Genomic DNA, 26,727 nt, shown 5'->3' on the forward strand with positions numbered 1-26,727 from the left:
ATCAGTTTGCAGTTACTAAATGCAATGTTGAAATAAAAAAATGTTTTTTTCTGGAGACTGTCAACTAACTGATATATATCTATCTGTGAGTGAGCTGTAGGCCTGATTGTTTCAGTTGTTTCACTAACATAGAGCATAGATAATGGATAACCTTCCCTATAAAGGCTATGTTTACGTTTGCGTCTTTTCACATTGGAAGCCATGACTCCATGCTGTATTTGTCGCATGACTTATAATGGGGTTTGTTAAGAATCTTTTAAAGGTTTCCGTCATTTTGACAGAGGTGGCGAATGTCCGTATGAACAGAGCATAGACAAACATAGGCATTGAGCATTGAGCCGTTGTTAGATGTCTTTGGCGCCAGTTATTTCAGGAAGAAACAATAGGATTGGACAGGAAAAATTTGACCTGTCTGATCTATGATTACCAACAGGAGACATCCCCATAGATGTGTACATCCATAACATGTCCGAAGCCTAAGGCCTAATTCACACTTAGTTTTTTGCTGGTGAAAAAAATCCAGATTTTGACCTGCCGGCAGAACACTTGCCGCGTTTTTTTCTCCACGTTTTCAGCGGTGCTCATTGAGTACCGCGGGCAGAAAATGCTGCGAATACCGCTTTGCTGCCTCCCATTGATGTCAATAGGAGATCAGACAGAAACAGCTGAAGGGCATGACGCTTCTTTTTCCCGCGGGTAAATCAATGGGAAGAGTTTTCATCTGTTTCTTAGTGCAGTTTCAGACGCGGTTTCCACGTCAAAAACAGCGCCAAAAAACTAAGTATGAACATGCCATTAAAAATAAAAACAACAACTGGAATCTATAAAGACTTGAAGGCTTATACCCATTACAGAAAGTGATGGCAAATCGCTAAAATATGCCGTCACTTTCTGATCGCTGGGGGTCCGACTACCAGGACCCCTACGAATCCTGAATTGATGGGGGTGGCACAGCGGCGCTCCCAGCCACTCAATAATTGCGTATTAACACTAACTAAAGTCTACTATTTTAGAGAACCATTCACCATGCATTACAGGTCAGGACATTTAACTGTAACAGGGCGGAGCTGTGACAACTGTTCATTTAAGAGAGATGATCACTATTGTTACATTAGTATATTCATTCACTTTATGAGCAAGATAAATCCCATAAGGAATGAACGAAAATCTCATAATCTCAGGCATTGAGGGTTTCTGCAAATTACAAAACTGCTCCTTAATGACACCACTGGTCCATAGTGAAGCTTACAATTTGATGGATATGAAATAAATAAATAAAACTAAATTGGACAGATCAGCTTCACTGTAGAAAATATATAACTGCATATTTAACCTTTAAAGCGCCAAAATAGAATTGCCTGAGACGCTGGTGCGCACACTATCCTCCATAGACTTTCTTTGGAGCACCAGCCTGAAGAAATATATATATACACATATACACATCTATAGATTAACCCAAGAAAATAACGGGGGCTACGCAATTTAAAATGTAGCGTGATCAATAGAAATGGAATAAAGCCTGGGGTCTATTTGCACCATGGGCAATAATAAAAGAACAGTAAGACGGCTCTTGTTGGCTCTGGGGATTCTGGAGTATTATGATATGACAGAACACAAGCAATATATGTACTGAAACCTGCAACCCGCAGGCTGCTCCGAAACGGAATTTTCTTCATTTTTGTCTTTTTTTTGGATCTATCTGTGTCAAAGCATTTCTGATATTTTTTTGTTGTGGTCTCTTTGCAAGTTTCTGTGATGTGTGCAGGCGAAAAGATATAACCATCTTCATCTATGTTCCGTATCTAACAATTTATTATAACATGGTGTATAAAACAGTTCCTCTAATTCTGTTGTAATCAATGAAACAGGGGTGGCAAATAAGGAAATCAACTTCATGAACTTCCTCGTCAATAAATGTATATTGATTTCTTAATTTGTTGTGACATTCTGCTGTAGCTTGGTTATAAAAATAATAATTTTTACCTGAATTTGTAACATATTGTATACATTGTAAGAGGTTGTAGCGAGAGATTTTGAGGCAGCCATGCTGTACTTGGGTTTTAGTTTTGTCCCAAAGTATTAAAGGATAGCTAGCCACATCCAATTGATGGCCCTCAAATGGATTTTATGGGATCCACTATTTCTTTTGACTCAAATTCTCAAATTATTCACACAATTTAGTTTTTATCCCCATTATCTCGATCACCTACTGTACATCAGAGCTGTAGCAAGGCTTTATTCAACTTGGGGCAAAGATTCAGTTTGCTGCCCTAGCCCTGTATCTAAATATTTAGACCAAGGCAAAGTGGCTTGTTCTCCCCCCGGCACTTAGCACTTAGGTTGGCCCCCCAGCCACGCCCACCCCTGCCTTACACAGTCTCCACTGAATGACATCTTGATTTTTGGGTCTTAAACTACCTTTGAAGTCCTCCTTGGCCTCAGCTGCAAGGATACACACAGCCTTTCTTTCCCTTTGACCCAGCCTCCTCCTCAGAAACATCTAAAATAACACCATCTCAACGAATATGAACTCCAACACCATATTGCATGATCATCAAGTTCAAGTCTTCAAGCAATCTGTGCCAAGAAAATAACAAAAAATTCTGTAAGGTCAAAATATTTTTTTTTCAAATGGACAAATTAAAGTCTGATCTTACTATTCTTACTACTTAATTTTTAACCTCTATTGGGACCTCCAAGGAGAGGTGATCCCATTGGAATATTGGTGGATTGAGAAGACCATGGTTTGGGTTAAAACTTGGCTCCATATTGACTTTGGAATTCCAATAAAATGCACATACAGTAGTTTTAGTTATAATAGGAGTTGTAGTTTCGCAATACCTGGAGAGCCACATGCTGTAGGGTCACAGAAGTCGATTAAAAAAAAACTTGTAAAAAACAACAAAACACAAGTCAGGCCTGATTCACATGAACGAGTGCAAACTTGTACATGAAAAATGGCCGTTTTTTGTGTCCGAGTCGCACCCGCGTGGGACCCGTTTTCATTGATCCCTCAGACTCGAGTCTATTGAGAGATCCGTGAAAACGGATGAAAAAAATAGGACTTGTCCTATTTTTTTTACGGGGCCCCTTTACATGGTCCGTTAAAACAACAGGTGTGTGAACGGCCCCATTGAAATACATGCGTCCCAAAATATGTGAAGTATGGATATCAAACGGTTACAACTTCTCCAACATTGGGGGGATGTATTACTATATATTTTGGAAAGTTTATATGGAGTGAGATACCATCTATAGAATATTTTATAATATAATTCTTGATAATTAGTACAGGAAGAGGACTTAAGAGATGGAGAATGCTCTTAACCACTGGTCTCTTGAAAATTGGCCATTCAGATCTCTATGCCATTTAGATATATGTGTTTGATTTTCAAAAGTAAGTGATTGGGAACCAATCTTATAAAATGTGTTAATACCTTTGGGAATATACTTTATTTAAAGAGAAAAATGTATTACAGAAAGTTCGCTCACCGCGTTTCCAATGCATTTCCAGTGCGTTATTTGATGCAAGTAAATTTCTTCCAAATGCTGCTGGTGCTTAAAAATACCCCCAACGTAGTCCTGTGTCGACAGAAGGTATACAAGGTAGTGGAAGTGAACAATGATGGTGTATCCAGCACTCGGTATAAAAGTTAAATGGTTTATTCGGTCATGTTAAAACCAAAGATTAAAAAAAAAATCCAGGGAGCACGCTTACGCGTTGTTTTAACATGACCGAATAAACCATTTAACTTTTATACGGTCTGAAACGCGTAAGCGTGGTCCCTGGATTTTTGTTTTAATCTTTTGTTTTAACACGACCGAATAAACCATTTAACTTTTATACCGAGTGCTGGATACACCATCATTGTTCACTTCCACTAGAATGTGCTTTATTATTAACTTTTTGGCAATCAATTAGCGCACTACTAAATGAGATTACAACTCAAAATATTAACCTCACGCCGGAACTTGGGTTACTACGGCTTGGAATTGATGCTATTCCCAAACAATTCCAAATTGTAATATGTCATATTTTAATATCTGCCACATCAGCAGTAGCGTTCAGATAGAAAACATGTAACATCCCGACCATCACAGACATCATTAAAAAAAGTCAATACAAACTATCAATATGAATATATTTATGCCCGTAGCATACAAAGACATGACCGGTTCTGTAGAGATTGGATGTGTTGGAATAAATCTGTATATGCCGTACCACTCCATCTCTAGTGGGAGCTCATACATTGTCTGTATTATTTTTTCTTGATTATGATCTGTATATGTTCTTCACAACATTTATTTTATTTAGCTTTCTTTTATTATCCATATTATTTTGAATCCCATTTTCTCAAAATGTTAAAACTCATAGGAATTAACGATTTATTTATTATTTGAAACTTTAACTATTTACTTCTCCCTGCGAGTAGAACTGTTCACATATATTTTCTGATATCTCAACGGTTTAATAAAGACAAATTGAAACACAAATACATGCATCCGTGTGACGGCAGTAAAAATAAAAACGGCCGTCACAAGGACGAGATATACGCTCGTCTGAATTCGGCCTGTTAGTCTTTTATAGTCAGTTGTTCCAGTAATGTACATATGTTGATAGTCACCTGTACGGCTGTACCAAGTCTTCAAACATTAAGAGACATCTCAGTCTTTCACACAAATGTTTAGGCGTATCTGTGCCTTTAAATCCAGGATAAAGTTCAGTTCCTTAATTTGCATGTGCAGAATTTGATCAGAAACCAAAACTCACAGTTCTCAGAGCTAAGCAGAAGTTTATTGAAAACAGATGGACAATGTTTCAGTGCCCTAGCACTGAGGTGATGAGTGTTGACTTTAAGCAAGAGTATAGACCTCATGTATGCAAGAAGTAAGACCTCATGTGAGTACATCCGTGGCAGGTTCGGGGCCTAAACATGTCTATGATTAAAATCAAAACAACAGCTGGAATCTATAAAGCTTAAAGGGTTATTCCTATCACAAAAAGTGATGGCATGTCGCTAGGAAATGCTGTCACTTTGTGATCGCTGGGGGTCCGACTGCCAGGACTCCCACCAATCCTGAGATTAAAGGGGCCGCAGAGCTAGCTTAGCGCTGTAGCCCCTGCACGGCTCTGGTAGGAAAAACTTTGAAGGCGACGCAACGTTAAGCAGTTAAATCCCCAGCGATCAAAAATTAATGGCATAGTCTAGCAAAATGACATCACTTTGTGTGATGGAAATAACTCTTTAAAGAATATTAACCTCCCAAAATAAAAAATTTGCCCTCTTCTGTCAGATTTTGTTGAACTGTTTTTAGGAAGATAAATTATATTAAAAAAAGAGTGACACAGGCCTCACCCCATAAGGGGTTGTCATCTAGACTTCTTTAAAGTATGGAGTAATTCCAAAGATGTGCCACTGCAGAGCTAGGCATATTTACTATTCAGGAGTCTGGGTAATCTAAGGGACAGTCCCTGTGGGAGCACAAATGTCAGCTACATCGGCTGTCATTTAGGGCCTGTTCACATCGGTGTTTTGGTTCCGTTCAACCATTCCGTCAGAGGAACGGACGAACGGAAACTATCGCTTCCGTTTGCATTACCATTGATTTCAAAAAAACAAACTTTATGGAATGGAAACACACTGAAATGGAAGCATTACCATTGAAATCAATGGTAATGCAAACGGAAGCGATAGTTTCCGTTCGGCTTTCTGTTCCTTTGACGGAAAGTTTGAACGGAACAGGTGAACAGAACATGAACGCTGATGTGAACAGGCCCTTCGCTTTAATGAAATTGAAATAGGTTAAGGAGTTGTGTAGGATTAGAAAGAAAAAAAAAAATCTAAGCTAAGCTGCAATACCAGGCATGCCCATGCACATGAGAGGTGCTGTTTCTGGGATAAAATTTTGGGGAAAAAGTTAAGAAATTAGGTGACTGATCTTTGTAAGGAAGTTTCTCCTGCTAGCATTTCAACATTTTTTGGAAGGTATAGGAAAGTTCTGTTAGCAGAACCCTATGTATGTATGTATGACTCTTTCCGAATGCAAGGAAACAAAAAGAAAAAAGAATCACATTGATCTAGCTAATCTTACTTTGCATAAATTTTACACACCATTGGCAGTGGTGTAATGTTGATGAAGTGCTATGTAAATTCACACTATTGAGAGCTCTTTTAATGTAGCACAGCAAGACAGCATCTTATTACCAGTCTGTAGAAGCAGGTTATCTTATCACTTAAACATCCGATCTGCTTCTTACATTCTATAATCATTTTAATTGTGATTGGAAGATAAAAAAAATAAAAATAAAAACACTAATTATTCGTATCTCTAATTTTTACTGTTCCGTTAAACGTCATTATTACCATGGAACATGACTAAGCTGCATAACAGAATAGGGGAATAGAGAACTATAAGGGCTTATCCACACGTAACGGATTTGCTGCAGAAAATTTCCAGAGCATTTATGCATCCACTAGCAGAAATCCGCACCATTTCATGCATTTTTTACTGCGGAAAGTAGTGCAGATTTTTGCTGCGTTTTATTCAAGGGCTGTGTGATGGTGATATTTCTTCTTCCTGTGATGTCATTTCCACGCGCTGCAAGAATTTCCACAGCGTTTCTGCAGCAAATTACGCAGTACAGCAGAAATACGCAGGAAATCAGTCCACTTTCCGCAGCAATATTTGACATGCTGCGGAACTAAAATGACGCACCGCAGGTGAATTTCTGGACTGTTTTTTTCCGCAGCGTGTGAATGACATTTGTTACATCACACCCACTTTGCTGCTACTGTATTCTGCTGCGGATTTTCCGTCCGAAATGCCGTTATGTGTGGACAAGTCCTAAGACTAGACATTTGATATATATTCTTGGGCGCTTATATTGTCTAAGCACTAGAAAGGAGACCTACCAGAAGATCTTTATTAAAAACCATGTGAAAATTGATAAATGTTACTCCTTAGCCAAATTATAAGGTTGTCTATGCCTGCATCCCCATGGCAACACTTCCTGACCCTTAGCTGTCATAGGACAGTTTTATGACATGAACACTGAGCCTCACAACCAATCAAATTTCTCCTTTCATTTTCTTTAAAGCTGGACTCTAATTGGGTGCTAAAAGGCCCAGTGTCTCTATGATAAGATTGAGCTGCCAATGCACTGAAGATCTTCGCAAACGAGACCTTCTTGCTATGATAAAAAAAATCAGAACATTTTGAAAAACTTTTCTGACTTTGAAAACACTCTAAGGCCCTGGTCACATCTGTTTTTTTGCCGGTGGAAAAATCTGCCTCAAAATTCCTTTGACCTGCCTGCACTCTCATTGCTTCATTTTTTCGCGGCGTCTTTCGCAGTGTTTTTTTGGCCGCAGCCATTGATGCCGTGGGCAAAAAACGCAGCGAAAACACACCGCTTTCTTTGCCTCCTATTGATGTCAATGGGAGGTCAGAGACTGAAACCCCCGATGAAAGGGCATAACTCTTCTTTTTCCGGCTCGCGGGAAAAAAAAACCTCCACCTCCCATTAAAATCAATGGGAGGCGTTTTCGCAGGTTTTTTGGCACGCTTTCCTCGTCAAAAAACTCTGTATGAACAGGGCCTAAGGCTGGGATCTCACGGGGTGGTTTTAAATGCATCTTGCCTCGAATCGTGGCAAAATAGTGCACTTTTGAAGTAATTCACGGCATTTAACCGTGACGTTAGATCCCAGCCTAAAGTGGTTTTACTGTACACCATCCGACAGTTTGTTACCAATTATTTGGACCTTTCTTTAGCTAAACCCAAGTACAGACGACTCCACTTCATTTGGACCAACAAAAACTACACCAAGGGGAGCCGCAGCACATGGACTGCCACCATTGTCCTCTAATGACATGTCCTTATGGGTTTTCTTAATAATAAATGGAGGTTACATTTTGAAAGACGTCTAGAAGATTATGGGCAGATCCTCCAGTGTGCCAAGGCTCTGAAACATGAATGAGTCCCATGAGGTTCAGCATACACAACACTACTTCCAGATTGCTTGCTTTGTATTGTTTTGTTTGCGGTTTATGTTTTTCCTAGTTATTCATTCATTGCTTGTTAATGTTATTTTGTAAATAAAATATCAGTCCCGATCCTGAATAATCTTAGTTCTGAAAGAACATTTTTGTAATCGAACATCAGCTCCATATGTTCTTCTGAAAATCACCCACAGCTGTAAGTCTCCCCAAATTAAAGCATATAAAACATGTGGGGTGCTATGTTGTAACCCATAAAGTTAGTTGGGGCCTTGCATACAAACAAATAATGAGTTTTGAGCATTTCATTTCCAGAACGGTGTACAGGTACTCTAGACATTGCTAGGGAGTCCAACTATTGCTTCCGCTGCCGATGAAACATCTGCTCGAAGAAGTGCTCAGCAAACAGCTAATGCCAGTACTAGTCATATTATGTGTGGACACCAATGACCTACAAGGAACCCTGCTTACCAATGTATCTTAGTACTAAAGTACCCCTAATGGGTCACGATTTGAGGCTCAGTCATAGGGAAAACACTTGTGGCAATTCCTAATGCACTGAAAAAAAAATGATATAACCTGTGCAATCCTAAGGCTACATTCACACGAGCGTGACAGATAAACGTGCGTACATCTGGTCCATGTGCGTTGCGTTCTGCATCAGTGTGCTTTGCGAGTGGCATGTGTTTTTCACGCACTCGCAAAGCACTTTTTTTCAATGCAATTGATGCGCAAATCACGCACAGCACACGGATGTGCATCTGTGTGCTGTCCGTGGTTTTCACGTACCCATTGACTTCAATTGGCGCGTAGGCATGTGAAAACGCACCAATATATGACATGCTGTGAGTTTCACGCAACGGACTCTTGCTGCGTGAAAACTCACACATTCAAATCAATGGGGCCGTGGTGCTGTGAGTGTGAATGAGCCGTAAGGAAACGCTGAAAACTTGACCTGTTGGAGGTACTTGGGGACAGGCGATAGAAAACACTGATCTAGACTGTACACAGCTCAATGTTTATTTCACACAGGGATAAATGGCGACAGGTTCTCTTTAAAAGAGCACTACTTACAGAGTCACCCAGTCTCAGTTGACACCCAAATTGACTTTGGATGCAAGTTCCCAAAATGCAAGTTTGGGCCAACTTAATTTGCACCACATGGGCACCCTACAATGGGATGCAGAGAAAGGCAGGCAGAGGAAAACCTAATTTATAAAAAGTTATCCCTTTAAAAATAGGCAACAGTCTTCATGTCTATGGGCACCATCAGACAACCTCAGTTCTTATTGGAACTAGTGATCATTTGATTTGCATTTGTACATCTGATTGCTATTATTTTCTCTGATATAAACAGGCATTGAAAACTTCTTTCGGCACACTCTTCGTCTGCCTACTGGTAACTCTGGTGACCTGACCATGCACGGATATGAAAAGATCAATAGTCGGACAGTCATGTTATGTTGTTAGTTTGAAGAGAATTTTCCTATACAACAAAAAAAAAGAAAAAACATATGAAAGTATAAATCCTTGATGAGCCATGCTTGTGTTTCTAGACCCTTTAATATCCTATTCAACAGTTTCTTGGTCTAAAAAAAAGATGCTGTATTTATAAAAGGTGTTAACCATTAATGGCAGCCACTACAGTGTCACCATTGAAGTGGACCCCAACCATTTGCAGGTCATGAGCCACTTCAAAGGGGTTATGTCGGGACCAAAGATTATTATTAGTGTACTTACTGCAGTGTGTGAGAACACTCGGTAATATACATTCCGATTCCCCGGCGCGCTGATTCTGAGAATGTGAATCATTGTTTTTGGTGCAACTTTCTAATTACTTTTTATGAAATATTTTCACTTTTTGAGATACAGCCGCTTTTTATTCCGTATATAGAGCAGCTGTATCCAGCGATGAGACCTGAATACGTCAGGTCAGCGGGACTGACTGGTTCATTGACAGCGTGTCCTGCATGACTCTGAAATGTAGGATCGATAACAGGTGGATCCTGAATGCCCACTGCCACTGAACCAGTCAGTGCCGCTGATCTGACGGATTCAGGTCTTAGCGCAAGATACAGCTGCTCTGAATACAGGATACAAAGCAGCTGTATCTCAAAAAATAGAAATAATTTTTAATAAAAAGTAATTAGAAATTTGCGCCAAACACACTCATAGACATTTTTATTTAAAAAAACAAAACAAAAAAATAACATGTTTTCAAAAGGTGTACATAGGCTTTAAAATAGCACAGATGTTGATTAGCTGCATTTAATATAAAAGAGAAAAAGTCTATCAACAGATCTGGCCGATTGATATGGGTTTTACCCTAGTGTTACCTAACAGTGATGTGATTTTTTGACTTCTAGTAATGCCAAGACGTCCCTGGTGCAACTAGTGCACAATAGTATCTGCAGCTGCCCATAAGAGTCACATGCAGGGTGCCCCAGGAAACACTGCATTAGAGGTGGTCACCCAGCCTCCTACCAATTCTGAATGATCCACTCTCTACTACCGCTCTGCTTGTGTAAGTGTCAGAGTAGTAAGTAATACAATATATTTATTTATTCATATTTAAGAATTTCTTGATAAAAAGTTCCTCTCCGATAGGATAGGTCTGAAGCAAGAAATTGTGGGAAGACACAGAAAAGGGGAAGATGGCTCTGTTCACACTCGCGTTGTGGTTTCCGTCTATAACGCAAACCACAATGCATAGCGGGATCTTCGCACAATAGATACCACCGTCCGATTCCGCTAAAGTGTCTGTCGTTTTGACAGGAAAAACAGTGCTGCATTCTGCGCTATTTTTTCATCAAGTATGACGGGATCTGTGACGGAGCCTTTGAGGCAGATGTGAACATAGCCTTAAACGGTATGATGTGCATTTTAATAACAAATACGGTCATCATGAATAAGCAATGCTGCATTTGCAGGATCTCCTGGAATAGCTCTCTAAATCTAATAGTATATCCGGATCAAATGTGACAGTCTCTTTGGATCATACATCCAGCAATCTATTCACACTCTGCGTTTTGTGAGAAAACTAGTAGATACACCGCTCTTACATCCAGTTTCACACCAAATGTCACAGCCCCTCTCATTAGAAGTCACCACTGTATTTATGCAAAGAGAGAATAATCTAAAATAATACCAGTTAAAAAACAAAAACACTATGAATTCCAAAGCTTTCCACATCATCTTTACCCTATCGAGAGAATAGGGGGGGGGGGGGAATTAATAATTCAACTCTAAACAAACATCTGTGATTTGACATCATGCTACAACATAACCATTGTACAGAATACCACGTCAATAATAGATCTTAATACTCAGATTAAAAAAATAAAAAAAAGGCAACACAAAAAGACGCTTCCATTGTTTCAGTAGAAATGCTTAGAACCTCACAGAATTTCAGTCAAGGAGAAAGAAAAGGAAAAAAAAAAAAACACCTTATTACTTCTAACTCCTGCGAGCCATTTTGGTCTCCAAAGGTTTTAGACCGCCCGAGGACATGTGTCTGCAGTGTTTTCGGGAAATGACTTTCCTTCTCACGAAACACTGCTATGTTCTGAAGCGCTGCTGCCCTGGAGCGTACCCACTCAATTTTCTGATTAACCCCTGTGCTGCTGGAAAGCCTGAAACACATTATCAGGCGATGGAAGGGATTTAACGGCCTCCTCTGTTTAACATTAATCAGATTTTTAATTCCACATGATATTGTTTTTTTGCGCCTGGAGATGGTGTGATGGTCTAAAGCGTTATGTATAGATTGCATATTCTGGTGGTTAGGAAAGCAGAGCAAAGTAACAAGAGAAGCCTCTCGATTTTCTAGTTTTCGACTCGAAGTACAAGATGATGAGCGCTGAATTTTAACACAATTGGGGCCCTTCAATGAGACAGATATTGTATTTTTTAAACCAGACTACTACATTTTTTGGGAATTTAGCCTCAGGTAGAAGGATGGGGTATGAATATCAGCCAGCACCTGATTATATTACTAATCACCAAGTTCAATATGCTAAAAAAAATTAGAAAAAGGAGACACGGCGCCACAAAAGGACAAATAAAGTTCTTATAGGATGATGAAAGGAGGATGGATGCGACAATTCCGCTCACCTCGGGTGGTGGACACCATAGGTGTCAGAAAGGCTTGACAAGCTGCAGCCAGGTCCACATCACAGCCAAACAAAGTTTGCTGTTGATCTGTAGTGCGATTGAAAGTGAAGAAAAACGGGACCACCGGCGCTGCTTGGATAAAGATATTACACGACCATCTTGGTAGGTAAGGTAGATAGAGGACTCTATTGTTAACAGGGCTACGCGTTTCGACGCCGAACTGACGTCTTCCTCAGGCCAATGCAGACTGTGCGGTTCCTGCTTCATTTATACATCAGGGCAAGGAAAAAGACCGCCAGAAGAAACGGGTCAAAGGTCACATAAACAACGGATACAAAACGATATTGTAAATTTTAAAAACATACACATATAGTGATTCGGCATAAGAGGGACAGAAGTAGAAACTTAACATTTTGATCACAAGAAATTCTTTTGTGGAATTCCGTAATGACCTGTCAGACCTGACACAAGCAGTATATATTTTTAATACACAAAACATCTTCCAAACCCTTTCTACTTCTGTCCCTCTTATACCGAATCACTATATGTGTATGTTTTTAAAATTTACAATATCGTTTTGTATCCGTTGTTTATGTGACCTTTGACCCGGTTTCTTCTGGCGGTCTTTTTCCTTGCCCTGATGTATAAATGAAGCAGGAACCGCACAGTCTGCATTGGCCTGAGGAAGACGTCAGTTCGGCGTCGAAACGCGTAGCCCTGTTAACAATAAAGTCCTCTATCTACCTTACCTACCAAGATGGTCGTGTAATATCTTTATCCAAGCAGCGCCGGTGGTCCCGTTTTTCTTCACTTTCAATCGCACAATATGATATAAGGTAGACTAGCAGAAATGAAATATGAGGCAAGGTGAGCAGCGGATCCTTTGCATTCTGCCTAGTTCCCAATACTGGGACAGGAGTCCCGAAAATTGTTTACCTAATCCATCTAATCCCTGGTCCCTTATGTGCCCTTTGCCTATTTTCCCCAGGAGGGGATAGATCTAACCTTAGTTGGAGGGCGTCCCCTCTATGGGTACCATACAAGCTGTAAGGACTGCTTCTAAGGTACAAGTGCATATACCAAGGCCGTGATAATTTTAGTGTCTTCATTCAAAACAAACCAGCAGCAATCAACCAGACGCCAAAGATTGAAATGTATTCACCCGGTTGCCTATGGACCGTAATGGCAGCCAAAATAATGGTGGAGAACATGTAGTTTATCAATTAATTAATATTAGTAAGAGCAACATATTGTACTGGACCTGTCGCATAGATTTAGTTGATTTAGCTGTCTGATAAGGAGTACCTAAACATATGAATTCACTAGATTATAGTATTATTATTGAGGCATGAGTGATCTCGTTTGTTTCTTACAAAGAAAGTTATGGAGCAGCAACACGTTACCTGACTGGTGTCTAAGTACCCAGATTAGTACTTCACTTAAAGGGGTTGTCCACCTTCTGACAACTGATGACCTATCCAACGGCTAGGTCATCAGAATGTCATCGGCGCGGGTCCGACACCTGGACCCCACTCTGATAGGCCACCGGATGTTGTGGCACATAATGCTATGTACGGAGCCCGGAAGCAATGGCTCCATACATAGCATAGCGGCCGTGCTGCAGAACTGCAGGTCTGCTCCCATTCATTTTAACAATACTGCAGCTCGGCCGCTATTCTGTGGCCGCTGCGAATTGCTTCCGGCTTGTACGTCCGATGCACGGAGGCACCGGACCAGCTGATCTGTGCGGGGCCCGGGTGTCCAACCCCCACAGATCATGTACTGATGACCTATCCGGTGAATGGTCATCAGTTGTCAGAAGCTGGAAAACCCCTTTAACTTCCCAATATGACAGCACAAACTCCCTGTTAAATGAGCATTTATTGTGTCATATCAGCCTGGGTTCACACAACTGATTTGTTGCAGATTTTGCAAGCCAAAACCAGAATTGGATCCAGGAGAGCAGATATATAAGGCCTGTTTTTATATATTTCTTCTGTTGAGGTTCCGTTCCTGGTTTTGGCTTTAAAAAAATACATGCAAAATCTGCAGCAAATCAGCACAATGGGAACTCAGCCTTAGGGTATGTTCACACGCAAACTCAAAAACGTCTCAAAATACGGAGCTTCAGATCCTGATTTTCAGACTATTTTAAGCCACTCGCGATTTTCACGGACGATTTTGAAGCTGTTTTCTATAGAGTCTATGAAAAACGGCTCCAAAAACATCCCAAGAAGTGACCTGCACTTCTTTTCGCGGCTGTTTTTGAAAAACGGCCGCGTAAAAAAACAGCCCGTCGGAAACAGAACGACATTTTTCCCATTTAAATCAGTGGGCAGATGTTTGGAGGCATCACATTGAGGAGTAAGGTGGAATACCCTTCAGTTTTTTTGTGATTAAAAGGTTACTCCCATCACAGAAAGCAATTTCATATCACTAGGATACGTCATCACTTTCTGATTGGGACCCCCACCAATCTTAAGAGTAAAGAGGCTGCCTGTGGGCACATCTTACAATACATCCATATTGTACTTGTGCCATCTTCAATCCCTATTGTAATAGCACTGGATATAAAAGTATAAAAAAAACATGTTGTATACCAATGGACTCTGCAGATAGAAGAGATGAGTTACAGATTGTCCTAAACAACCCTACAAATCAGTTGCGCATTATATATAAACTGATGTGGTTTTGGACCCTACAAGACTTAGATGTGATCAACATTAGGTGAATCCTGCGTGTCAGAGACAGGCGGTATCCACTCTCAGCCGAGCAGTCAGTTTAGCTGAGCTGATGGATTTGGCTGAGAGATAACGATACAGCTTCTATGTCAACAGGATACATAGAAGCTATATTGTAAAAAGGTGTACATAGCCTTTAAATACCTGGTTATTATTGTGCACACAGGTCCTAAAATGAATACATTCTAATAAGTTATTTGTGAATACAACCAATAGGAATAGTTCCTAGGCAGAAGCATAACTATAGGGATTGAAAATATTGGGATTGCACAAAAGCCCTAGAGCCTGGGGAGGCCCAAAAGGTCCCTCTGCCCTATATGAACTGACCAGTTCATAAAGGATGCGAAACCTTCTTATATATTTTGCATTTCCTAGAAGCAAATGCTAAATCAGCGTCAAGTAGTGTGGTCTACAGCTGGATATTTGGGACACATTAGTGCATTGATGGGACAGTCCAACCTTGGTAACATCTTTATTTGCCATTCATGAGTCTGGAAAAGTTGGGTGCCCACCTCTGCAGGAGATGACCAGAAATATAAAATATGTCTTAATTTCTTTCTTAGCAGCGCAACACAAGAGGACACTAGCCTACTGTATATTTATCAGTGATTTTATTTAAATGACCTTCAAAATTTCCTTGCTGTGAATTAGGTACGCTTACAAAGATGTTAGTAAAGGGTTAACCAAAGTTTTTACAAGCACTCACTACGCAGCCCTCAGAATTGGTGATGCGGTTTTACTTAAGCTTCGTTCACATCTGCGTCGGGACTCCGTTCATGGGCTCTGTCTGACTTTTCCATCAGCGAACCCATGAATGGAATCCAAACTGAAACAAACGGAAACCATAGCCTTCCGTTCGCATTACCATTGTTTTGACGGAAACAATAGCGGTTCTGGTTCAGAATAGTGAACTTCTTCAACCTCTTAAGGATACAGCAATTTTTTTTACGTATTTCATAACTTTACATTTTTTTTTTAAACGTTTTTTTTCAAGACAAGTTGCATTTTAGTGGCACCATTTTCGGATATACGGAATGTATTGTACAACGTTTATATAAAATTTTTGGGGGGTGGAATGAAAAGAAAAATTGTTTTTAGGTTTTGTTTTTACGGTGTTCCCCATGCAGTTATATGTTAACTTTATTCTGCTGGTCAGCATGATTGTTTCTTATCTCCGCACTATGAGAACCATAAGGGTATGTTCATAAAGAGTGGATACGCTGTGTAAGAGCACCCAGCGTATCCGCCCTGGTCCCCACAGGAAATATCCCCCAAAAACCACACCAATTGTGCTGCAATTTTTCAGCCGTAATGTTCGCTGTGAAAAATAGCAGGTAAAAAAACAAAACCCATACTTACTCGTAGTCATGGCAACAAGTCCCTCTGATGACTTGCCGCCCAGCCTCCTGGGATGACATTTCATCCAATGTGACCGCTGCAGCCTATGATTGGCTGCAGAAGTCACATGGGAGGAAACGTCATCCCTGGAGGCCGGGCTGGACGCAAGTTCTGGATAAGCAAAGACTTTTATTTTTTTATTGCGTTGCTATTTTTTCTACTGAAACGCAGCTTTTCCGCCGCAAAAAATCACATTGTCTGCTATTTGTTGATGGTTTAAACCTCCCCATTGAATTCAATGGGAAAAACCTGCAAAAGAAAACTAGCGTTTCTGCAGCATGAAATGACATGCTGCAGATTAAAAAAAACACACCGCAGGTCAATTTATGAACGTTTTTTTCGGCTGATTTTTTACGCAGCTTGTGGATGAGCTTTGATCAAATCTTATCCACTCTGCTGCTACTGCATTATGCTGCAAAATTTCCACAATGAAATACGTTGCGGAAAATCTGCAGTTTTTACACCATGTGTAAACATACCCTAACTTGACATGTCACTTTTTTTCCCATGACGCGGATTTGAGTTTCATGCCGTTTAACGGCAACGCGGATTTCCCATTGAAAACAATGGAGGGCAGTTTGAGGATGGATTTTACATGGATTTCAGTGCGGAATGTGATCATTTGATCACTTCCATAAAACAGTACAATACTTCTGTATTGTAGTGTATTACGTCTGTAAGGGGCCTAATAGACATTCAGATGTAGCCATCTTTAACTTGACTCTGATAACTTGCTGCAGCGTGATATCACACAACAAAAGCCATTGAAAAGTAATTGAAAAAGTCAAGATAAGAGATCTAGCCATTGTTTATTTAATGTGATAAAAGTCAAGGTAAAGACGGCAACATCTGTACACACGGCACTAAATACGTGCCGAAATCTGCATGGAAAAAAACTGTGTGAACAAGGCCTAATTGATTAACTATTATTATTTATTTTGGAGAGCGGGGATGAACAAAGCTACAATTCCACAATTTTTTTACAATTTTTTTTTTACAGTGCTCACTGTGCGGGTTAATTAACGTGTTAATTTTTACTACCGGTTGTTACTTTTGCAGAAATACTAATAATATGCACTACTTTTATTTTTTCCATAATAAAGTATTTTTAAAAAAAGGTGACTTAACCATTTGTTTATTTAATTGCTTCCATAATGCACACCATCCCGGTGCAATAAACTTCCATTACTGGACGGTAACCAATCTGCACCAGCACCGTAAATGCTTGCTCATAACACATGCATGTAGCAAAATTACTTTAAGACTTCATAAACCTGTATAAAAATGCCAATGCGGTCTTGTCCGAAAACGTTGCATTATCCCATAACGCACTAGGAGACGTGTGACTAAAGCTTGCAACGCCTATATTAGCAGAGCAGCAGATAACTGGCCTTCCAATAATTTTGTACAAGATCACCGACACATCACATTACAGTTTCATTTCCTCCGCTCGTCCCTGCTTAACCCCCCCCCCCCCACTCAGGTTTAACATGAAGGTCACAGAAGTACAGAGATACAAATACGCAATGTAGTCTTATGTGAGAACTGGGGACAATACAGAACAATTAGTCTCCGAGGGTCATTTCTCTATGTCTTCTAAGTCAGGAAGGGGAAGGAGGAAGCAGCAGCAGAGTAGTTAATGCAACTGTGGCAATTTAGTTCAATTTCGATTATTACACCAGAAACAGACCATGTTGTCCAGGAGCGATTTCTTTATGAGTCTAGCTGTAGGGACTGTGACTTCTCAGCGTTGGACTTCTAAGGGGAATGAGAACATTTCTGAATACGAACATTAAAACACAGACATGCAGGTGGAGTAGGAGGGTTAGATTTAGGTCAGTGCTATGGTAACTAAGGTATGATGACCTTTAGAATTAATATGCAGTTAGCAAAGAAAAATCATCCTATATAAAGTAGATCTTAACAAGACTCCACGAACTCTGCTGTGTCATAGGGCTAATGAAATGCAATCAAAAAAATCAATCAGATGGAAATATACAATAGCGTTGCCATAGATGCAGTAACAATTCCTTTAATCTGGCATCAATCGAACACAAATGGTTTAAATGACAGACCACTGGTTAGCACAGACTATAGAGGTATGGGAGGAAATCCACCCAAAGATCTGCGGCCTAGAGGGGAAGCCTTTGGGTATGTTCACACGGCTTATTTACGGACATAATTCGGGCGTTTTAGCCCCGAATTACGTCCGAAAATGTGGCTCAATAGCGTCGGCAAACATCTGCCCATTCATTTGAATGGGTCTTACGATGTTCTGTTCCGACTGTCATTTTTTTTACGCCCTGCTGTCAAAAGGCCAAAAGTACCTGTTACTTCTTCAGACGTAAATGGAGCCGTTTTCCATTGACTCCATGGAAAAACAGCTCCATTTACGTCCGTAATTGACGCAGCGAAAGAGCGCCTCAACATGCCATTACGCTTGAAATTACGGAGCTCTTTTCTCCTGAAAACAGCCCAGTAATTTCAGCCATAACGGATGCTGCCGTGTGAACATACCCTTTGGGTAAAGCGGTTAATAAAATGGATTAGATTTTATTCTTGCGGCAGCTGGACAGCAGGTGATTTTTAGTGGATCCAAAAACCAAAAATGTTTCAACCCCAAAAAATAATAGTTATAATTTGGCCCAACCAACTAATTCCCTTGTTAATAATGGAGATCATTTGTACCCTTTTTTTTTGGCTTCTTTCGTCATCTTTTTAACGTTTAATATGTTGCTTTTGATTTTCATCTTTCGATATCATTTCTAACTCATTGCGCTCACCGTGCAGGTTAAACTATAGTTAATACCTCACAAGGGTAAGAAATATACAAGATTATTATTAACATCACACAGCGCCAGTAACCTGACCGATCCTGGGTGTCACCTTTACGGATGCCCAGGAAGAAACCGTAGAGGTGGAACCCAGGGTTGGGTAGGTTACTGGCACGGTGTGAGTTTATGGATATGCTCGAATATCTTTTACCCTTGTGAATATAATTAAACCTTTTATTTGAAACGTCTACCATGCAGTGCTGCTCTATGTCTCATTCATTTTCAAGGCAGCGGAGTTGCAGAGGAATCCCGAGAAGCAAACTGCATCAGGAGAAGGACTACAGAGCCCAGCTGACCTGCTGATCTAGAGTAGCACTAGCTGCGTCCATAGTCTACTACCTGGTGTGGAAGGGAGAAGTTGTCTCTTCCAGAGGAGTGACTTGAGTGATTGTGAGCGGTAAAATTGAACTAATGTATTACATTGTTTAGGGTAACTGGACTTGCCCTTTATTTCACCTGATCCAGTCGGATTGACGTGTCCAAAGTATACATCTATTGAATTTGAGTTCCAGCAAGTGTAATCACATCATTGTCCAAATAACATAATATATCTACCCACTTAAAATGCCCAAGGTCTTTTAAAGTTGATGCACCATGTAATTTTTAATATATATATATATTTTTTTTTTAAAAGAACTTTCTGGATGCCTGTAGCCACCACTAGAGAGAGCTTACTGCATACTGAATACAATTATAACTGAATAATATGTCATGAGATTTTCAATTGCTTTTCATGATCTATCCGTTTAACGGATGCCATTACAGCCTATGGGTGATGGATGCGTTAAACGCATGCATAAATTTGGCATCCGTCACACAGACTATGATGTTGTCCATTTAATGGACATATCATGAAAAGGGTCATGATTGTTCATGACGTAGCCATTAAACGTTATACCAATATAGCCCATAGATGACGGATGTTATGGTTAAGCATCTGTCACGGCCTATGCTTAATGTGTGCTTCGAGCATTTCCCGGCAAATACTTTAAACGTAGACCAAAAAATGCAATGTGAACATAGCCTTACCTGGACTTGTACTCTGTAGTCTCAACCACTGTTCTAGAAAGAGTCCAGCCATGTGTTTTCGGTACCTAGGGATTAGTTAATTTATTGCTCTTGCCCTATGGCCATTGACAGTAATTGTTTCTCTATATTAACCCACAGCCTAGAACTTAATGTGCCTAATTATTCTGGCTTGTGATGGAACCAACTTTCCTGTGCTTATCTACTATTAGTCTCTTGTGTACTAAACCCTAAATTCCATCGGTCTACAACTGATCTCTCTTCTTGTGCACCGAACCCTGCATTATATCTGACCACGGTTGATCTTTCTACTTGTGTACCACACCCTGCATTATATCTGACCATGGTTGATCTCTCTACTTGTGTATCGAACCCTGCATTATATCTGACCACGGTTGATCTCTTTACTTGTGTACCGAACCCTGCGTTATATCGGACCATGTTTGATCTCTCGATTTGTGCACCGAACCCTGCATTATGTCTGACCATGGCTGGTCTTTCTGTTCGTGTACGAACCCTGCATTATATCGGACCATGGCTGATCACTCTACTTGTGTACCAAACCCTGTATTACATCTGACCACGGCTAATCTCTCTACTTGTGTACCGAACCTGCATTATATCTGACTATAATTGAGAACTGTGTGATTTGCCCCTCCTCTTGAATTCCAGATCGGAAAACCAGCATCGTTACAGTTGTTCTTCCCCTTATAACGTTATATTAAGAACATGGTCAGCACAGAGTTGAGAACCGATTTAGATAAAATAAAAAGATCAAATGGTGGACATTCAGTTTAAGTTGCAGGCCGCCAGAAATGTTTTAGAATTCTAAATGTGACCACTGCAACACGTGTTGTAAAAACTCTGCTCAGTACACAAAATACTCTCCAGTATAATTTTGATCAGCATGAGTGAATGCAAAAGGACCAAAGTTCCACAAATATTCTGTGATTGCCGAGTACATTGCAAAGGAATAATTTAATCAGCACTTACAACGTAGAGCTAAATCTCAAATATAGAAGTATTGAATGGAGGCTACTGCAGGAACTATAATCTAGTTCTGACTAAGGATTGGACGCCGTTTCCCACCAGGTTGCCCTCAATGTGCCTTTTCTGCCTAATTCAAAATCCGGTCCTGGCTCTCTGCTACAAGGGGAATTCTCTTCTCTTTTTTGCTTGCTCACAAAATTGAGCTGAACTCTTGGCTTGCCAAAAAGCTGCTATTTCCATGTTGTGTAATTTCTGCTATATCGTTTGCAAGCTGCCAATAAACACAGTAGCATGACATCTGTCAGACTACAGCAGAGGACAGAGTACCAAGCAGTGAAAAATCTATCGCCCTCATTAATAACTTCTTACTTGACGGGCACAGGAGAATAGCCCAAAAATATAGACTCACTTAATATAAACAGACATTCTGCAGAAACAGAGTCATTTAGGAAATTCATCCATCAAATTTTAGATTTTAAACTTTTGGAATTTGCCAAGTGACAATGAAAGATGAGGTTGTACAGATATGTGTGCAGGAACATTTAAAGCACGTGTCATGGACGTGTAATCTGACAAGGTGGTTGCACTCATCACAATTCAACCGTGTCTTGAGAATTTCAGGATCTTGATGATGTAACATGTAGCACAATTTTGTCATGTGACCGACTCCTTCAGAGACTATATTAGACGAGGTAATTCATTATATTTTCTGAGTCATTGTGTCTGATGTAAGGAATAAATGAGTGTGTAAGACCATAGAGAGAAAATGTCACTTTGATTCAGCTTTCTAAATATATTTGGAGAGGCTAAATACCATTTTACACCAAAATACAATTCCCTGCAAGTATAAAAACAAACCTGCCCCAAGGGTCTAACTCCGAACAAAACTTTAAAAAAACTGCAAGTGAGACTGCAATTAATCCCAATATCTGCCTCTATGTCACACTCGCAGAGATCCAGGATGCTGATATACGGGGGACTGTATGGTGGAGTTCTTGCTCTAAAAATCATTTGGTCTTAGCGCAGATGTCAAAACAAAATACTAACTAAATATTTGAGAAAATGTAAATGCATGACAATAGCCTTTGAGTGGAGGGTAAGGCCCTGTTCACATCTGCGTTCAGTATTCCGTTGTTCTGCTCTGTCAGAACACCGAAAATGCCGGAAGCGCAAGCTTCGTTGAACAGAGGAGACAACTGGCGCCCGACGGAACCCAATGACTTTAATGGTTTCCCTCGAAGTGTCCGTTGATTTACCGGAAACAATAGCGCTCCATGCTGCGCTATTGTCTCTGGTATTTTTGGCTGAACCTGTGACGGAGCCACCAAAGCAGATGTGAACAGAGGGCCTTAGCCTTTCATGACATGCACCAAGTTCTACCTAGAAATAAAACTCTAAACTGGGAGGTTTCATGGTGATCTAAATTCAGTTCAGGACTGCGGTGATGCGGATGCCGCTGTCCTTATTAGAATAGTTTGAACAAAGCTCCATGGGAGACATTTAAAATATATATATCTCAAAAAGGAAGTTTTAGAATTGTGGAAATCACAGGATCGATAGACATGTTAATGTTCCAAATATCTTGATTCATTCTGTATAGAGTAAGAGCGCCACTGGCAGAAAAACACGCACTTACACGCCTTGGCATGCTATCAATGAGGTTATTAATGGTATAAGGAATGTATGCCTCGCTGAATGCACTTGGGCACGCAAATCATCAAGATTGGCTGCTGGCAGCTCCCTTTGCAATTGCCGACCAATGACGTTCCAGATGTTCTTGATGGGAGACAAGTCTGGAGATGCTGCAGGCCATGGTAGCAGGATTAGCCCACACAGGCTGCTCACAGTAGCACAAGCAACCTGCGGCCTGCCGTTGTCCCTTTGAAAAACGGCTTCTGGCACACTGTGGAGAAACGGCCGTACCACTGGTTCCATGACCAAATCAATGTAACGCCGTACTGTTAGTATACCTGAAATAAAGACTACAGGGGTCCGGCTACCGTAAATTATGCCACACCATAATCCCGGGATTAGGACCGGTGTGACGTTCCATAGTGAAGGCTTCCTAATGGAGTTGCCCACAGGGTCTCCAGACCAATCTCCGGCTATCATTGTATCCGAGACAAAAGCGGGAAGAGGATAGCCCTCCATTGCAGTCTTTCTGTACATCATGATAGCCTTTGAGAGCGGTGGCATGTGGTCAATGGAACACCTGTTGCTGGACATCTGGCTCGTAGCCCAATGTCATGCAAACCCCTACCTGATGGTTTGTGTCGACACTGGTTGCTGCCGTAGGCTTGAGATGCGACGTCCAAATTCAACTGCAGTACAAAATGGATAACTATGCGCCATCCTTCCAATCAGACGATTCGTCCGTGCAGAGGTTTGCCTCCGGGCACCTCTTGCAGTCATTCCCGTTTGTTATTGTTCTCCCAACCTCCGGGACACGCAACGTTGAACAGTGCTGAAATCTCGCCCTAGGCGCGTAGCGATCTGCTGGACTGATTCAAGGATTCTGTCCCTTTCAGTTTGCGACAAGTGGCGACAACCAGCATGTCGACGAATAGGCTTGCCCTTCTTGGTGTTGCAATTTCAATGTTGAGGAGTGTATATTAGGTTCTGTTTACACTAGCGCCTTCTTCCAATTATAATGGAAGTCATCATGCCACTGGTGTAACTATAGGGGATGCAGAGGAGACCTGGGCCCTGGTCTCCAAAGGCCCCTCTGCTATATAAGACAAAAGTATTATAAATGGCACTTGGTCAGTGAGGGGCCTTGCAGCAGATTTTGCATTGGAGCCCAGGAGCGTGATGTTATGTCTCTGCATCATGCGGTGACAGATCCGTTGTCCAATAGATCCAAATTGTCACGTTTCGGAGTTCCATCATTTTTGATGACATCATGGCAAAAATATTACTGGATGGTGTGCTAGTCTTGATGCAAAAATGTCGGAAACCACCAATGCAAGTGTAAACAGAGCCTTACATATTTTTTGCTTTTTGTTTTGTTTTATTTTTTTTAACATCAGTAGACATTCTACTTATTCTGTCCTATCCCTTACGAATAAGCAACCAATATTATACAAGAATAATACAAATTCTCAATTACATGAAACGCAGGCAGCTACTCCTCTACAGCTGAATAATATAATGTTAAGGCATGGTGACAGATCCATATTTATTACAACAAGACAAAAACAAAGTATGTTTAAGCAGAAGTGGCCTTGAAATTGCTGCACGGCATTGGGTGACAGACCTGCAAACAGTGGAACAGATAACATGGGGAGAGCGGGGAACAAACTACTTTTCCTTTCTTATTACAGTGAAAATGTCTCCCAACTTGTTAAAATTGATCAAATAGAAAGCTGTGAATAGAGAAAAAATTAAGCCAACTAGCAAAGTGTGACTTGGATTTAATATTTTATAATTGCCAAGGGATATTCTGAGATCAATGGGTTTTTGCCTGCAATGAACGTCAGAAAGATATGTACTTCAGTCTTTTAGAGAACATGGTCTATTTAATTCTTGTGTCTGATGCATTTGAAATATGCCTGTGTTGGCCTTCTCTCTCCAACCCCCCGGCGGTGCTGCAAGCATACATTACCACTTTTAATAGGGTACCATGTGAGCAAAGGCAAGGCAGCCAGTAACCCTGCCCCACTAATGGCTCTGTCTGTTTATAAGCTCGCACCTTTTTTTCATGCAGCTAATTTTAGTTTTGCATGCTGGGTTGTTTCACTTAGAGAGATAAATGAATAGAAACAAAGGGTTCGGGGCTGCGGCTAACAAAGTGTGAATATTTTCAAAGTTCTCCTACATCAGAATTGTTGTTTTTTTTTTAAAAAAAACATACTGGAGGAGAACATTTGAATTTTGACTTTGTGTTTTTATTTTATTTTTTTCTAGTCCCACTTGTCGGGAAAAAAAAAATCATGAATTTTTAAATTGATAAAGCTAAACTCATGCAATACTTTGACTGTTTACCTGAAAGTACAGATTGGGTGCAATAGTAAGGACTAAATTTTTAGTTTGAGCTTAGCAAAAATATAAAAACAGGACGGAGAATGATGGGCTCATGGTATTTTTTTTGGTAAGTCCTATGCGGTATACATGTTACTGGGAACGATGAGCTGGATGCATGACACTTTCACTACACACGGAGCTTTAGGACTATACTATGTGATATCTAATAGAGTATAGGGAATGTTGGAAATTACATGTGAAACTTCGGTGTTTATAAATACACCTGTATTATACTTCTACAGATAGGATAAATAAAGATGGCCATTTTATGTGCGGAAATTCTGCAGCTTTTTTGTAAGAGAGAGAAATTGATTGGGAATCCACACCGTAGGTTAATTTTATACACTTCTTTTTTGCGTATTTTTTACGCTGCGTGTGGATGAGATTTGCTGAAATCTCATCCACTTTGCTGCTACTACTGCACAGAAATGCCGCAGTATTTACTGCGCCTTAATGGATCCCATTAACTTATAATAGGGAGTCCATCAGCTTTAAAAATCACCCATAGAGTGTGGTAATATCAGCAAAAGATTACAGCAGACATTCGGCCATAATATGTATATACCGGTACTAGACATGTTACTAAATTTGCTGGACCAAAAGTTAACGCAAATGTAAAATGTAATTGAAAATATAGTTTTGAACGAAATGAGGAAAATTGTGATATTCAGGATTGACAAAGAAATATTTATTCTAAATGAACACTTTGGCACCAATTAATGCGTTTACACAAATTTCTGATTTGGAGGAAAATAAGGTGCAGGGCTATTTCATTCCAGAATTGGCATATCTTGTAGATATTTGCTAAACTTGGTGAAAGTTCAAGCTATTTGGAGGCAAATATGACTTTTCCTTTGCACTAATGTATCACAATCTTGTTTTCCAACATTACAAAGTATCCAGAAAACCCCCAAGTATTCTTTATCCCAGTGAAAGGCACCTCCTGACTTTTACCTAACATGGGGGTAGCTTATTCATTGTACACCTGCAGAAAGTACCTGGAGGTAGCCGACATACTATGTAAGCTGAGACCGCAGCTTAAAAAATGTTTTATTTGCATTAGGTGTAATAGACGTCTCATAGGAGAACCATATAATGTATTCATTCTCATACAGTGTTCGGTTCCATACAATGTCTGGACTTACATCGTTCTGCAGACAGAGCTCTTCTCAGTCTCACAGACATACCCAGCATATCCACTGGAGGAACTCAGAGGAGGGCTGGAAAGTTTTAACTCAGAGGGTTAGATTTAGCCACCTATAACAAGTCAACAGCTGTGTCCCCTCCAGGATGAGGATTGTACCCATATCCTTTTTGGAAACCTTTTGGGGAAATCTGACAGCTGGAATGTAATAGTGAGATCATGTTAGCGGTGACACAACTTCACAGGTGCAGCACGCAAAACAGAGACCAGGAGACCCCCACATTGTCTTTGCTGGTGTTCACTCTCTACCCCTCCTCCCCAAGTTAGATTCAATACTCCTATGGATATTCGTCTAAGGACTGTTTTCACCAGTGGCGGACACAGACTGCAAAAGGCCCCTGTGCAGATAATGTGCCAGGGCCCCCCCGCCCCCCCCCCCAATACCGACAAAGTTACCT

The 26,727-nt window shown here is 40.5% G+C and overlaps 1 long non-coding RNA gene across 8 annotated transcripts in view; it reads right to left on the reverse strand.

Annotated features, from left to right (window-relative positions):
- The window catches only part of LOC142661161 (uncharacterized), a 354,813-nt gene that overhangs the window by 215,382 nt on the left and 112,704 nt on the right, over positions 1 to 26,727 (reverse strand). For 5 of the 8 annotated variants that reach the window (XR_012850656.1, XR_012850655.1, XR_012850658.1 and 2 more), the window contains exons 5-6: positions 3,493 to 3,582; positions 2,419 to 2,577 (exon numbers count right to left, since the gene is read on the reverse strand). The exons of 2 other annotated variants lie outside the window; for them this stretch is intronic. This is a non-coding gene — a long non-coding RNA (uncharacterized LOC142661161). The remainder of the gene's footprint in view (positions 1 to 2,418; positions 2,578 to 3,492; positions 3,583 to 26,727) is intronic. One more of the 8 variants, XR_012850657.1, reaches the window with a different exon arrangement.

The sequence above is a fragment of the Rhinoderma darwinii genome, chromosome 9, assembly GCF_050947455.1.
Source record: "Rhinoderma darwinii isolate aRhiDar2 chromosome 9, aRhiDar2.hap1, whole genome shotgun sequence".
NCBI classification, from domain to species: domain Eukaryota; kingdom Metazoa; phylum Chordata; class Amphibia; order Anura; family Rhinodermatidae; genus Rhinoderma; species Rhinoderma darwinii.